This window comes from Theropithecus gelada, chromosome X (genome assembly GCF_003255815.1).
Source record: "Theropithecus gelada isolate Dixy chromosome X, Tgel_1.0, whole genome shotgun sequence".
NCBI classification, from domain to species: Eukaryota; Metazoa; Chordata; class Mammalia; order Primates; family Cercopithecidae; genus Theropithecus; species Theropithecus gelada.
Window position 1 is genome coordinate 100,514,950 of NC_037689.1, and position 14,001 is coordinate 100,528,950.

Below are 14,001 nucleotides of genomic sequence, written 5' to 3' on the forward strand. Positions count from 1 at the left end.
TTTAAGTTCTAGGGTACATGTGCATAACGTGCAGGTTTGTTACATATGTATACTTGTGCCATGTTGGTGTGCTGCACCCATCAACTCGTCAGCACCCATCAACTCGTCATTTACATCAGGTATAACTCCCAATGCAATCCCTCCCCCCTCCCCCCTCCCCATGATAGGCCCCGGTGTGTGATGTTCCCCTTCCCGAGTCCAAGTGATCTCATTGTTCAGTTCCCACCTATGAGTGAGAACATGCGGTGTTTGGTTTTCTGTTCTTGTGATAGTTTGCTAAGAATGATGATTTCCAGCTGCATCCATGTCCCTACAAAGGACACAAACTCATCCTTTTTTATGGCTGCATAGTATTCCATGGTGTATATGTGCCACATTTTCTTAATCCAGTCTGTCACTGATGGACATTTGGGTTGATTCCAAGTCTTTGCTCTTGTGAATAGTGCCGCAATAAACATACGTGTGAATGAAACTCCAGGTTCTATTACTGAGCAGGCATTAACAACATAGTTCCCCTGATTTATTTAACCTCTCCTAACTTCCTATAACCTGACCTAAACTATGGATTTCACAATAGGTTACTTGGATGAAGGTTAAGGTTAAAGGATATACAACTTAGAGTACGAAATGATTACAGTTTTAATATTAGTTTTAAAAACATTAATATCGTCTCTCCCAGAAGAAATACCTGTTGTCTGACTGAGCCCCTGTCTGCCATCTTAAAACACAGTTCACATGGTTCCCATTCGAAGGTCTCTTGGCCCTAGGGGAAGGATTTCACTTCCATCATCATTATCCTCATCATCACCAAGAGGGGTTGTTGAGTGAGCATCCATGAGGGAGTGTAAAATGACTAATCCCTAAGCCTTGGTGGCTCATCATTCACAGAAGTCCCCGAGTACATGCAATGTTTCTTAACTTTCTTTCATTATTAGGATCCAAAGGAGGCTTTTTAGACATTCATTTTTTTCCTCATTAGCTCCTTTCTGCCTAGAACATGAAATTTTAACAGCACCGATATAGTGTAAACTGTTTGTGTGCTGTGTGGTTCATTGTAGTGCCACAAACCATTGTAACGTCTACCATCTTCCTACCCTCCAGAATCAATTTTCAGCCCCTTGGGGACAATATCTCCTCTGTTGAGAATGCATGGATATTGTGATGATGGTAAAAGCTGTAACTTCATTCCTGTCCCTTACTTGATGTATGACACTGGAATCCTTTCTTAGCCTCTGTCAGCCTGTTGTTGGTCATCTGTAAAAGGAACTCACAATGTCTTCCTCACAGAACTGTTCTGTGGGGTAAACTGGAAATCCTGTACAGAGCAGATGGCACCTAGTAGGACTTCAACAAATGTTTGTCCTGGCCCACCTTTTCTTTTCCTCTCAGAGAAATGATGACTGTCACCTAATCCAAACAGCATAACTGCCACAAAGACCACCAGGAAATGGAGCAGGAAGAAGTAGAACATGATGAATGAAGCACCAGGGCCATTTCTGTGTTGCAGGAGAACTTTGCTGAAGGATTGAGGGAGACTGAGGAAGCTCATTGAACCATTTTCTTTAATTCCTTGTCATTTTCTGCTGCCTTGTTTGATCTTCTAGATTGATATTGGAAAAGCAGTTTCCCATTGAGTCTCAAATGAAAAGAGAGTGCAGATGAAGAGGAGGTAGGAGTCACAAGCCCTTGACCTTCATACTAGACCCATTACCACCTACAGTACCTTGCAGTGGGATTTCATCTGCACCATCAGCTTCTTCAAAGAGAGAGAGGTTGTTGAGTGAGTACACATAAGGGAACAATCCTAGCAACATAAAAAACTACAAGTGTTAAAGTCCTAGACGGTCATCATCTCTAAAACGAGACCAGGTGTTGTCCTTTGAGGAGACTAAGAGTTGCATCCCCACTCCTGATCATTACTAGATGCCTCTGCAAAATTGATTTTCCATCAGTGAGTCTGAGTTGGTCATCTGTAAACTAGAAATAATGATGCCTTCCTCACAGACTTCTTGTGAGAGAATTGCACAAGGCATACAATTGTTTCCATACTTTTAGCTAAGTTAGTGCTGTTATCCAGCTTTTCATTCTCTAAAGATAATGTTTCTGAGATTTCTCTAATAAGATGACCTTGGGATTGTTTTGATATGACTAGACATGTTGTGACCATGCTTGTATACCTTTTCTGGTGCAACACACATGCTTCTCTCTATAGTCCGTGATTAAGAGAGTAGCAGCTGATGGGGGCCTCATTTTGTTTTCTCATAGATGTTGCCGAATGTCTCTGCAAAGAGGTTGTACCAATTTGTTCTTCCCCATTAGTGTATGAAGTTCTTTTCACCTACATTTTCCATTTAAATGGGATGTAGTATAAACAAACACTATCAGTCATCAGGGTTTATTTCTAAACTCAGTAATTATTCTATGATATATTCTGAGGCATAAATGTAAACTATGTCATTTATTTAAAAACGTGATAGAAAAAAAAAGGAATCTAACATTATAACACCAGGATATCAGATCAGCAAATACTTAAAAAGTCTTGTGAAACTTATCATTTGTTCAGATCTCTAAAGCAGGTGCTCTCTTATAGTTGGTTGGGATACATATTAATAAAAAGATTATACAGTTCAATTAGACAGTATAGCAATGTTAAATTTTCATGCTTTTTGAGGAAACAGTTACACTTTTGGGAATTTAGCCTCCTGGTATAGCAGGAAGAGCTCTGGCAGTCATCACTCATCTGTCCACATGACTCAGGAAGCTGCCCATTTTCCTAGCTGACTCAGAGCCTTCAAGTCCCCTCTTCCTGAGGCATTGTTTTACAATGTAGGTTTTACTATTATTTAGGATAGTGAGGCCAAGGGATCCGGATACAACTGCCATTAAGGAGATAGTTTGTTACTCGAAATTTCCAAGAGGAGGCACTCTCCATTCCACATAAGTCCACTCAGAGTCCACCAATTTAGGCGGGAGGTAAACGCGGCGAAAGCCTTTATTGTGGTTTTCTGTGGTAAATGACAGACAAGGCAGGGTAATTAGGCTTAGGACTGACTACTCGGAATAATTTCAGCAGGTTCTGTGGTGCAGGGGCTGTCCTAAGTTGTCTGGAATTGGTACCGGAAAGAGGTCCTGATCCAGACCCCAAGAGAAGGTTCTCGGATCTCACTCAGGAAAGAATCTGGGGCAAGTCCGTAGAGTAAAGTGAAAGCAAGTTTATTAAGAAAGTAAAAGAATAAAAGAATGGCTATTCCATAGGCAGAGCAGCCCCGAGGGCTGCTGGTTGCCCATTTTTATGGGTATTTCTTGATTATATGCTAAACACTGGAGTGGATTATTCATGAGTTTTCCAGAAAGGTGTGGGCAGTTCCCAGAACTGAAGGTTTCTCCTCATTTCAGACCATATAGGGTAACTTCCTGATGTTGTCATAGCATTTGTAAACTATCATGGTGCTGGTGGGAGTGTCTTTTAGCATGCTAATACATTATAACTAGCACTTAATGAGCAGTGTGGACGACCAGAGGTCACTTTCATAGCCATTTTGGTTTTGTTGGGTTTTAGCTGGCTTTTTTACTGCAACCTGTTTTATCAGCAAGGTCTTCATGACCTCCTATCTCATCCTGTGACTAAGAATGCCTTGACCTTCTGGGAATACAGCCCAGTAGGTCTCAGTCTTATTTTACTTAGCTCCTATTCAAAATAGAGTTTCTCTGGTTCAAATGCCTCTGACAGAATCAGGCTGTGATATGATTAGGGGAGGGTACTATTGGCCTGGAATGTAAGAGCCCAGTAGAGGAAGTGTGAGTGTGTATGTGTAGTTGCTCTGGATTAATTAGTTTGAATATAAAATGTGTGCTCCTTAGGTGAGTTTTTTGTTAGGACTGGGAATTAGCTAACCCTGGAAGGAGCAGTCCCTCCCCAGTTAGCAAGGCCTCAGATGCCAGAGCATCAAGCATACAAGAAATAGGAAAAAAATGCCACCACTGTTATCTATCCTTTGATCCAAACAGAAAAATCTGCCTCACGCTGGATACCCACTCCAGGTGGACCATCCAGGAGCCACTCCAAGCTTTGATATGGAGCAGTTCTCAGGTTCCTACTCCTAAAGCGACCTGTAGACCTCTGACGTCATTCCTGTCTGGGAGAAATCTCTCTTCCTCTCCCTTCTCTGTGTCCTCAGAGGTCCTCCCTTTCCTACAAGATAATAAGCAGCCCAATCCTTTCTTTAAGTTTTCATAAAAGATGGAAGAAATACTGGCTTCATGTGTGAAGCTTCTGCTTCTAGCTCTGCCACAAACCATTCCTGAAGCAAGGGGAAGGGTCACCAAACTTGGATCCTTTCTGGAAATGCCACCAGCACCCCAGGGTGCCCACATTGACAGATTCTATTCCTGGCTCTAGCAGTAGGCCTGGTGAGCAATGTCTTTGCCATCCTTCTCTGGTAAGGAATATGTGCTTTGTAGTCACATCCATCTGTGGAGAGAGAATAGCAATACCTCACTAGCAGGGCTTTTGTGTGGGTTAATTCCGACTACTAACGTGAAGAATGTAGCACTAGGCTTGGCTAAAAATCGGCTTCGTAAATATTAGCTGTCTTTCCTCTTTGGGGCCAAAAGTTCATATGACTCCTAACCTGCCCCCTCACCCAAGCTTCCTTAACCAAATTGCAGGTCAGAATCACTTTGGGATCCCTTTCTAAACCCTCACCTGAAACTCTTTTGTTGGTGAAATAGGACTTCTGTATTGAAGGCCATTCAAGGTGTGAAGTTGTAATAATGTGGGCCTCAAAAAATATATACACCAATTTGGCACCAACATGTATCCAAGTGTTCATTGCCCCTTTATTCCGCAAACACCAGGTGTTACCAGCTTTTGTCTTTTTTTTTTTTTTTTTTTTTTTGTGTGTGTGTGTGTGTGACAATCTGATCTGCTTGTTTTTGCCAGACCTTTCCCATTGGAAGAATCATGTCAGATGGTCATTAAACTTACGGATTCACAGGATCACCCCTTAGACTTTCCAGATTTAAAACAAAACAAAACAAAACAGTATGACTAGTTGAATTTGAACTTCGGATAAACAAAATTATATACACTAAAACATTCAGATTTACCTAGATGTGCTGTGTTTTATCTTTCTATGCTTCCCATGGAAGACTCTGTATTAAACCAAGGTGCTCTATACAGTAGCCCCCTCTGAGCTGCCAGCAGATGCCAGCATCAGTCATCCATGTCAGTGAGCTTTTTTGGAAGTCCCAGGATGCATTTGTCTGTATTCAGATGATTGCAGTCCCTGGTGATAGATACCACATTGAGCAGAAATCATCCAGTGGAGCCTAGTGAACACACAAAATCCTGAGAGATAATAAATGGCTATTGTTTGGGACGTTTTGTTAAGTAGAAATGAATAGCCAAAACATGTGGATTTGGTGAACTTTCCCTCTTTTTCTCTAATCTATTATACTGGAATTTGTAGAGATTCTGTTAGCCTTAAAGCCTTGGTAGGACTTTGTTATAAATTTTGCCATAATCTGCATATGAGTTTATGTGTGGGTACTGAATTATGAACATTTCCTTAATTCCTTCTTGAAGTGATTTTTCAAGGGAAAATTTCACAATATATGATTTTCAACCCGCTCTTGGAATTTAGAATCTAATTCAAATCTCCCTCCATAAAAGGAGCTTCCACTGCAATTACTCATTTTAAGGAATTCAGAGGCTGTTACTACATGCTGCTCCCAAGCCATATGGAAAATCGTATCTTCAGCAGGTTGCTTGATGAATATGCTATTGAGACAAGGGATATCTACCACTTGTGAACTGTTTTTCAAAGAAGGTGTCCTGAGATACTTTCTCCTGCTACAGGGATAGCCCTTGGCAAGGAGATTACTTTCCTTGGGTACACATAGTCAGGGCTCCTCAGGAGACAGCACGTGGTTAACTGTTCATTGCACTCCTTGACCTTTGTGACTGTCCCAATGCAGCACTGCTGGATGGACTAATCTGTCCAGTTCTGGGGTTCATTCATAGAAAGCCCATGTGACAGTAAATCTAAGTCATATTGTCCAATATCACTTTTATGAGGAATAAGGTCAATGTATTATGCTTATTAGTTTTTTGTGATTTTTTTTTTTAGTTGGTTTAGAGTTCAGACTAAGAGCAGGAAGGTATTTTGGGGGCTTCTTAAACACGAAAGCATTGTAAAGCAAGACCGTAGAAAGAGTTGAGGAGCCAGTGAGGCACAGAAAGGGGAGTAGAGCTGTAGGCCTGTTGTAAGACCCATCCCTGAGGACAGAGCAGAATGATTGCCCAGAAGGGCAGCTTACTATTTAGAGTTTTGAAGGGAGAGGACCTGGGTTGAACAACCCATTTCTCCTTTCAGATTTACCAATCAGTTAAGTCATTCCTGTGATAGAGAAGGAGTGAGTGAGTGTATAGAGAGGCTACATGTTTGTTTGTTTGTTTGTTTTTCATGGATGTCTCTTCACATGGAAAAAGTATCAAAAATGTAAGATAAAAATTTTCCAGGGTAACCCAATGTATTATTGAATTGACTAGATGTCTGCCTACTAAATGATTATATTATTATAGGCCTGCTTCCATGAAATAAATGTGAGATTCCTTAAATGACATTTTATGGTATTTTAGATCATTTAGATCATTTTAATCATAAATATGATTATAGATAGTCTCTAGTTTTCCGCCACAGATGACTAACCACTTAGCATGATGTGTGAGTTTTACAAGTTCACTCTCAGAGGGCTAGTTCATCACCAAGAGCCCTGGGGTACCTCCTGGGTCTCTGGATACTGGTGATACTCCTCTACTGTCACTTTTAAACAAATAAAATTTTTGACCACAGGGACCTGCTTCCTTCTACCAAACTGGGCAGAGTTCCCCCAATTGCCTGGGTCCCAGGCTAGTTCCTCTAGTGAGTATGCTTTCGCAAGTGGTGGTCTAAAGTGTGAAGGTATTTTGCTTTCAGCTATAGGCAAAGGAACTATGCAAAGGCTTGTGAGATATACAGGACAAGTCAATGCATCACAGTTGCCATGGAAACCTGAAGTTATTATGGGGCTTCTGCATCTTTTAATAGAGCAGAAGACCTAGAAGAATATGGCTATGAGAGCAAGGTCCTACCTTCAGGTGTCTGGGACTCAGCTGAGGGTGTGGGTGCCCCATGGTCGGGGCTGAACTGCCCTGGGATGAATGAGAGAGATATAGGGCTCTTTCTCACCCCAGTGAGTGTTGCGTATTCCTCCAGGGTGTCCTGTGGCTACTTTCCACATAAAGGCCAGACGTGGGAGGATGAGACTCATAATGACTCTCTTTGACCTCAGCTTCCTCCTCTGTAAAATGGGGATAAGAATGCTCACATATGGCCGGGTGCGGTGGCTCACGCCTGTAATCCCAGCACTTTGGGAGGCCAAGGCGGGAGGATCACAAGGTCAGGAGATGGAGACCATCCTGGCTAACACAGTGAAACCCCGTCTCTACTAAAAATACAAAAAAATTAGCCAGGCGTGGTGGCGGGTGCCTGTAGTCCCAGCTACTCGGGAGGCTGAGGCAGGAGAATGGTGTGAATCCAGGAGGCAGAGCTTGCAGTGAGCTGAGATCGCGCCACTGCACTCCAGCCTGGGCAACAAAGCAAGACTCTGTCTCAAAAAAAAAAAAAAAAAAAAAAGAATGCTCACATACAGGATTGCTGCAACCAGGATTGTAATAACACAAATGCAAGCCCATAGCCCTGTGGTTATTGCAGAATCAGGAATGCCTGTGTGAGTTGAGGTCACTTCTCATTCTTTTTCAATTTTGTTGTTAGAAGATAGATGAGGAAAGGAGAAGAAAAAGGTCCTAGTGAGAAACCCACTGATGACCCTTCTAATTGTTATGATCACTGCCCAATTGTATCAGTGTCATTGTTCACTAACCCAGTGCCTAGCATGGTGCCAGGCACATAATTACTCTAAGAAAGCACAGTGATTGCTGGATTCTTTCTCTCCTTGTGCAGCTCTTCATGTGGATGTCTGAGCTCCTATCAGGTGTCTGAAAGAGGCAGATTCTGAGGATTTGGGTCATGATGGCTGCCAAAGCTTCTACGCCTGACTTAAAGGGCAACAATCCTAGGAGACCACCAGCACTTACATCCCTGGTAGGACATGACACCTGCTTATGGTGAGTTCATAGATCTGAACAAAAGCATGTGGTGGAATAGCTCCTGTGAGGTTCACAAAATAGCCTAAAAGTAAAGAAGCTACTTTCATCTCATCACTGGGGAAGACAGCAGGGGGAATTTCCTTTCATCAGCAGCTGCATGCTTTGAAGTAGCCCTTGACACCCATCTAAGTGATGCCTGCTTTGAAAGCAATGAATTACCCACACTGAAGAAAGAACTTGATCTTAATATGCACTTGTAGTAAATACAAATTTTTTTCTGACTGTATAAGTCATTCCCATGTATCTCCCAGTTGGGGGTTGAACTATGCAGTTGGTTGGAAGGTGTTCCTAGCAGTTTGATTCATGTATCAATATTTCTCCTTGCAGTCTATCAGCTTTAGCCTCATTTTACATTTTTTTAAAGACTTTAAATCAGAAAAACAAAAATTGAGGGAATTCCACATGAATTTTAATATCAGCTTGTTAATTTCTAGAAAAAAATTTATGCTAGTATTTTGACTGGGATTCCATTGAAAGCATAGATCATTTTGGGGAGAACAGCCATCATAACAAAACTGAGTCATCCAACTCAAGAAAGGAAGAAAAGGCCTAGAGACAATCTACAGGTCAACTCTAGAAAGATCAATCTATAAAAGAATAGTTATAGTACTTCCAATTTTATATTTGTGGTTAGAATTGAATCAGTTGAATTGTGTTTTTCTTCCTCACGTGATGAATCATGAGTTCTTTGCTGGTGAGAGCGAGGGAGAGAGCATGTGGATACATCAGTGTATGTACATGCACATATGTATATGTTTATATCACTGAAGTTGTGATGAGTATCTATTGTTAGGAACACTTAAGGAGTGTTAATGTGGTCATGTCAGTCTCTTTCAATTCTTTGCACATTTTATGAACCAAATCAGAGTGATTATTCTTTGCTTTTTTTCCACCTTTCCTTGGCCAGCATGGTTACCATGGTGACTCATTGACCACTGTGGGATTTTGTGCAGACTGAGAGCATCCATGTATGATTCTCATCTGAATCACTCACACACAGTGGTCTGTCCACCAGACATAGTATTAGCCTTTGATCTTATATGCAGTTGTTCACTTCTAAAGGGCTTAGAAGAAACTTGCTTTGCTTCTCTGAGGTTACATTACATAACATAAGAGGACACTAAGTAACTTAAAAGAAAAAGAAATGGGTTGTTGATATTCTCCTTCCTCAAATTTTATCAGGAGGTTAGAAGAAATATTACTGGAATCATACAGCATGCACTCTCTTGTATCTGGCTCCCTTCAGTCAACATAATGTGTGTGAGATTAATGTGTATTGCTGTTTGTAGTTGTAGATTATTCATTCTCATTGCTGTAAAGTATTATATTGTTTGGATATTTCATAATATAGTTACCTGTTATAAAAACTTGGGTATTTTCCAGTTTTTGACTTATCATGAGTAATGATCATATGAACACTTTTGTTTGTATCAAATAGATGGACATATATTTTCATCTCTCTTGGGCGTATACCAAAAAATAGCATTCCTGAGTCATAGGGTATGTCCGTATGTGGCTCCGTAGATACCACCAAGCAGTTTTTACAGCGTCTTTTTTTTCAATCTATATTCCCACCAGCAGTGTGTGAGAGTTTCACTTAATCCATATCCTCACCAACACTTGATATTTTCCATCTTTTCCACTTTTGTTGTTCTGGTGAGGTTCTCCTCCTGGTTTTAATTGTAATTTCTCCAAAGTGTTAAGTCCCTTTTAATTCAAAGAAGGTCTATCCTTTTTTTCAACCTTCTACCTTAGTCAGAGTTCTCCAACAAAACAGAACTACTCATAAATATATGTGTATATATACATGTATATGTGTGTGTATATGTGTATGTATACATATATGTATGTATATACATTCGTATATATGTATGTATATATGTGTATATATTCATATATATACACACACGCACAGAGATATTGCAGAGATGTTACAGGTTCAGTTGTAGACCACTGCAATAAAGCAAATACCATAGTAAGCAAGTCACATGAATTTTATGGTTTCCCACTGCATATAAAAGTTATGTTTATACTACTATAGTCTATTAAATATGCAATAGCATTATGTCTATAAAAATAGTGTACTTACCTTAATTTAAAAATACTTTATTGCTAAAAACTGCTAACAATCATCTGAGCCTTCAGTGAATCATTATCTTTTTGTTGGTGGAGGGCCTTGATGCCGTTGATGGCTAACAGATCAGGGTGGTGGTTGCTGAAAGTTGGCATAGTTCTAATAATTTCTTAAGATGAGACAACGATGAAGTTTGCTGCATCCATTGACTCTTCCTTTCACAAAAGATTTTTCCATAAGCATGTGATACTATTTGATAGCATTTTACCCAGAGTTGAAGTTATTTCAAAATTAAAGTCAATCTTCTCAAACCCTGCCACTGCTTTATCAAGTTTATGTAATATTCTAAACCTTTTGTTGTCATTTGAATGATGTTCACTGCATATTCACCAGAAGTAGATTCCATCTCAAGCAACCACTTTCTTTATTCATCCAGAAGAAAAAACTCCTTATCTGTTCAAATTTGATCATGAGATTGCAGCAATTCCATCACATCTTCAGGCTCCACTTTAATTCTAGATCTCTTGCTGTTTCCATCACATCTGCAGTTATTCTTCCACTGAGGTCTTGAACCCCTCAGAGTCATCCATGAGGATTGGAATCAACTTCTTCCAAATTCTTTTTAATGTTGATATTTGGACCTCTTCCTCTGAATCACAATGTTCACAAAGTCATGTAAAATGATGAATTCTTTCTAGAAGATTTTTCCATTTACTTTGCCTGGGTCTACCAGAGGAATCACTGAGCAGTAGGCCTCAATAGTGGGCTTAAAGTATTCAGTAAACCATGCTATAAACAGGGGTGCTGTCATTTAGGCTTGTTGTTTTATTTCTAGAACTCAAGCAGAGTATATTTAGCATAATTTTTAAGGGCCCTAGGATATTCAGAACATTGGCTTCAATTTTAAGTCACCAGCTTTATTAGCCCCCCAAAAAAGAGTCAGTCTGTCCTTGAAGCCTTGAAGCCAGGCATTGTTTTCTACTTTCTAGCTATGAAAGTTCTACATGGCATCTTCTTCCACTATAAAACTGTTTTCTCTACATTGAAAATACTTTGTTTAGTATAGCAACCCTCATCAATTATTTTACCTATGTCTCTGGATAATTTGCTGTAGCTTCTACATGAGCACATGCTACTTCACCTTGCACTTTCATGTTGTGGAGATGGGTTCTTTCCTTAAACCTCAAGAACCAACCTTTGCTAGCTCCAACTTTTCTTCTGGCTACACTTTTCTTCTGCTGCTTCCTCATGTTTCTTAGCCTTCATAGAATTGAATAGAGTTAGAGCCTTGCTCTGGATTAGGCTTTGGCTTAAGGGAATGTTGTGGCTGATTTGATCTTCTATCCAGGTCACTAAAACTTTGTCCTTATCAGCAATAAGGCTGTTTTGCATTCTTTTCATTCATGTGTTCACTAGAGGAGAACTTTTTTTTTTTTTTTTTTTTTTTTTTTGAGACTGAGTCTGGCTCTGTCGCCCAGGCTGGAGTGCGGTGGCCGGATCTCAGCTCACTGCAAGCTCCGCCTCCCGGGTTCACGCCATTCTCCTGCCTCAGCCTCCCGAGTAGCTGGGACCACAGGCGCCCGCCACTTCGCCCGGCTAGTTTTTTGTATTTTTTAGTAGAGACGGGGTTTCACCGTGTTAGCCAGGATGGTCTCGATCTCCTGACCTCGTGATCCGCCCGTCTCGGCCTCCCAAAGTGCTGGGATTACAGGCTTGAGCCACCGCGCCCGGCCTAGAGGAGAACTTTTAATCTCCTTGAAAAACATTTACTTTGTGTTCACAACCTGGCTGTTTGGTGCAAGAGGCCTAGCTTTTGGCCTGTCTCGACTTTTGACATGCCTTGCTCACTCAGTGTAATCATTGCTAGCTTTCGATTTAAAGTGATAGACATGGGACTCGTCCTTTCACCTGAACATTCAAAGCCATTGTAGGGTTAATATAATAGCCTAATTGCAATATTGTTGTGTCTCAGGGAATAGGGAGGCCTGAGGACAGGGAGAGAGACCAAGAAACAGCCAGTCAGTGAAGCAGTCAGAGCACATACATGTATCAATTAAGTTAGTCATCTTAGATGGGTGTAGTTTGTAGTGCCTGCCCCAAAACAATTACAACAGTAACATCAAGGACCACTGTTCAAAGATCACCACAACAGCTATTACAATAATAATGAAAAAGTTTGAAATATTGTGAGTATTACCAAAATATGACAGAGACACAAAGTGAACACATGCTATTGGAAAAATGGTGCTAATAGACACACTTGATGCAAGGTTGCCACAAAACTTCTGTTTGTAAAAGAACATGAAATATCTGTGAAGTGCAATAAAGCAAAGTACAGTAATATGCCTGTATGTGTATACACATACACACAAGCACACACACATATGTACACGCATACACACACACATACACACAGAGGGTCCTTATTACGGAGTTACATTCCAGTAAACCTATCCTAAGTTGAAAATATCATAAGTCAAAAATGCACTTAATACACCTAACCTACTGAACATCACAGCTTAACCTAATTTGCCTTAAACACACTCAGAACCCCTACATTAGCCTACACCTGGGCAAAATCATTCAATACAAAGTCTATTTTATAATAAAATATTGAATATCTTGTGTAATTTATTGAATACTGTACAGAAAGTGAAAAACAGTTGTATGAGTACTCAAAGTACAGTTTCTACTGGATGCATATCACTTTTGTACCACCATAATGTTGAAAAATTGTAAGTTGAGCCATAGTGATAAAGATTTATTATAAGTAATTGGCTCATGTAATTATGAAGGCTGAGATTTGTCAACATCTGCAGTAGGCAAACTTGATTTCCAGGAGAGCCTATGGTATAGTTCCTATTCAAAACTGAAGGTCTGAGAATCAGGAGAGCAGGAGAGTTAATGTTGTAAATTCCAGGCCAAAAGGCTGCTGGCTAGAAACACAAGAAAAGGTGATTTGAATTCATGTCCAAAAGCAGGAAAAGACCAATGTTTCAGTTCAGGAAATGAGGCAGAGAAATTCCTCCTGGTCAGCCTTTTTGTTCTGTTCACATCTTCAATTGATTGGATGAGGCCCATGCACATTAGAGAAGGCAAACTGCTTTACTCAGTTCACCCATCTGAATGTTAATCTCATCCAGAGACACCATCAAAGACACACCAAGAATAACTTTTTTTTTTTTTTTAAGACAAGATCTCACTCTGTTGCCCAGGCTGGAGTGCAGTGGCACCATCTCAGCTCACTGCAACCTCCACCTCCCAGGTTCAAGCAATTCTCCTGCCTCAGCCACCTCAGTAGCTGGGATTACAGGCGTGTGCCACCACACCTGGATAATTTTTGTGTTTTTAGTAGAGACAGGGTTTTGCTGTTGGCCCGGCTGGTCTTGAACTCCTGGCCTTAAGTGACCTGCCTACCTCGGCCTTTCAAAGTGCTGGGATTACAGGCATGAGCCACCGTGCCCAGCCCAGAATAATGTTTGACAAAACATCTGGGCCCTTTGTTGCTCAGTCAAGTTGACACATAAAATTAACCATCACACATTCCAATTTATTTGCTTAAGATATTTTGCCCTGTGGAGTTTACTTTGTGGATTTTGCTGACTTATATCCTTATTGTGTTGTTTATTATATTCCACTGGCAACTTCTTTTCCTTTAAATTTGTATTAGATTTAGAGTCTTGATCCAATTCAGATTTCTTGGCAGAAATACCTA

The 14,001-nt window shown here is 40.5% G+C and overlaps 1 long non-coding RNA gene across 3 annotated transcripts in view; it reads left to right on the top strand.

The window, feature by feature from the left end:
- LOC112615023 overlaps positions 1 to 14,001 on the top strand; it is a 121,272-nt gene that overhangs the window by 56,484 nt on the left and 50,787 nt on the right. Inside the window, exons 3-4 of one of the 3 annotated variants that reach the window (XR_003117258.1) lie at positions 1,605 to 1,780; positions 8,007 to 8,170. This is a non-coding gene — a long non-coding RNA (uncharacterized LOC112615023). The remainder of the gene's footprint in view (positions 1 to 1,604; positions 1,781 to 8,006; positions 8,171 to 14,001) is intronic. The other 2 variants (XR_003117259.1, XR_003117257.1) reach the window with 2 other exon arrangements.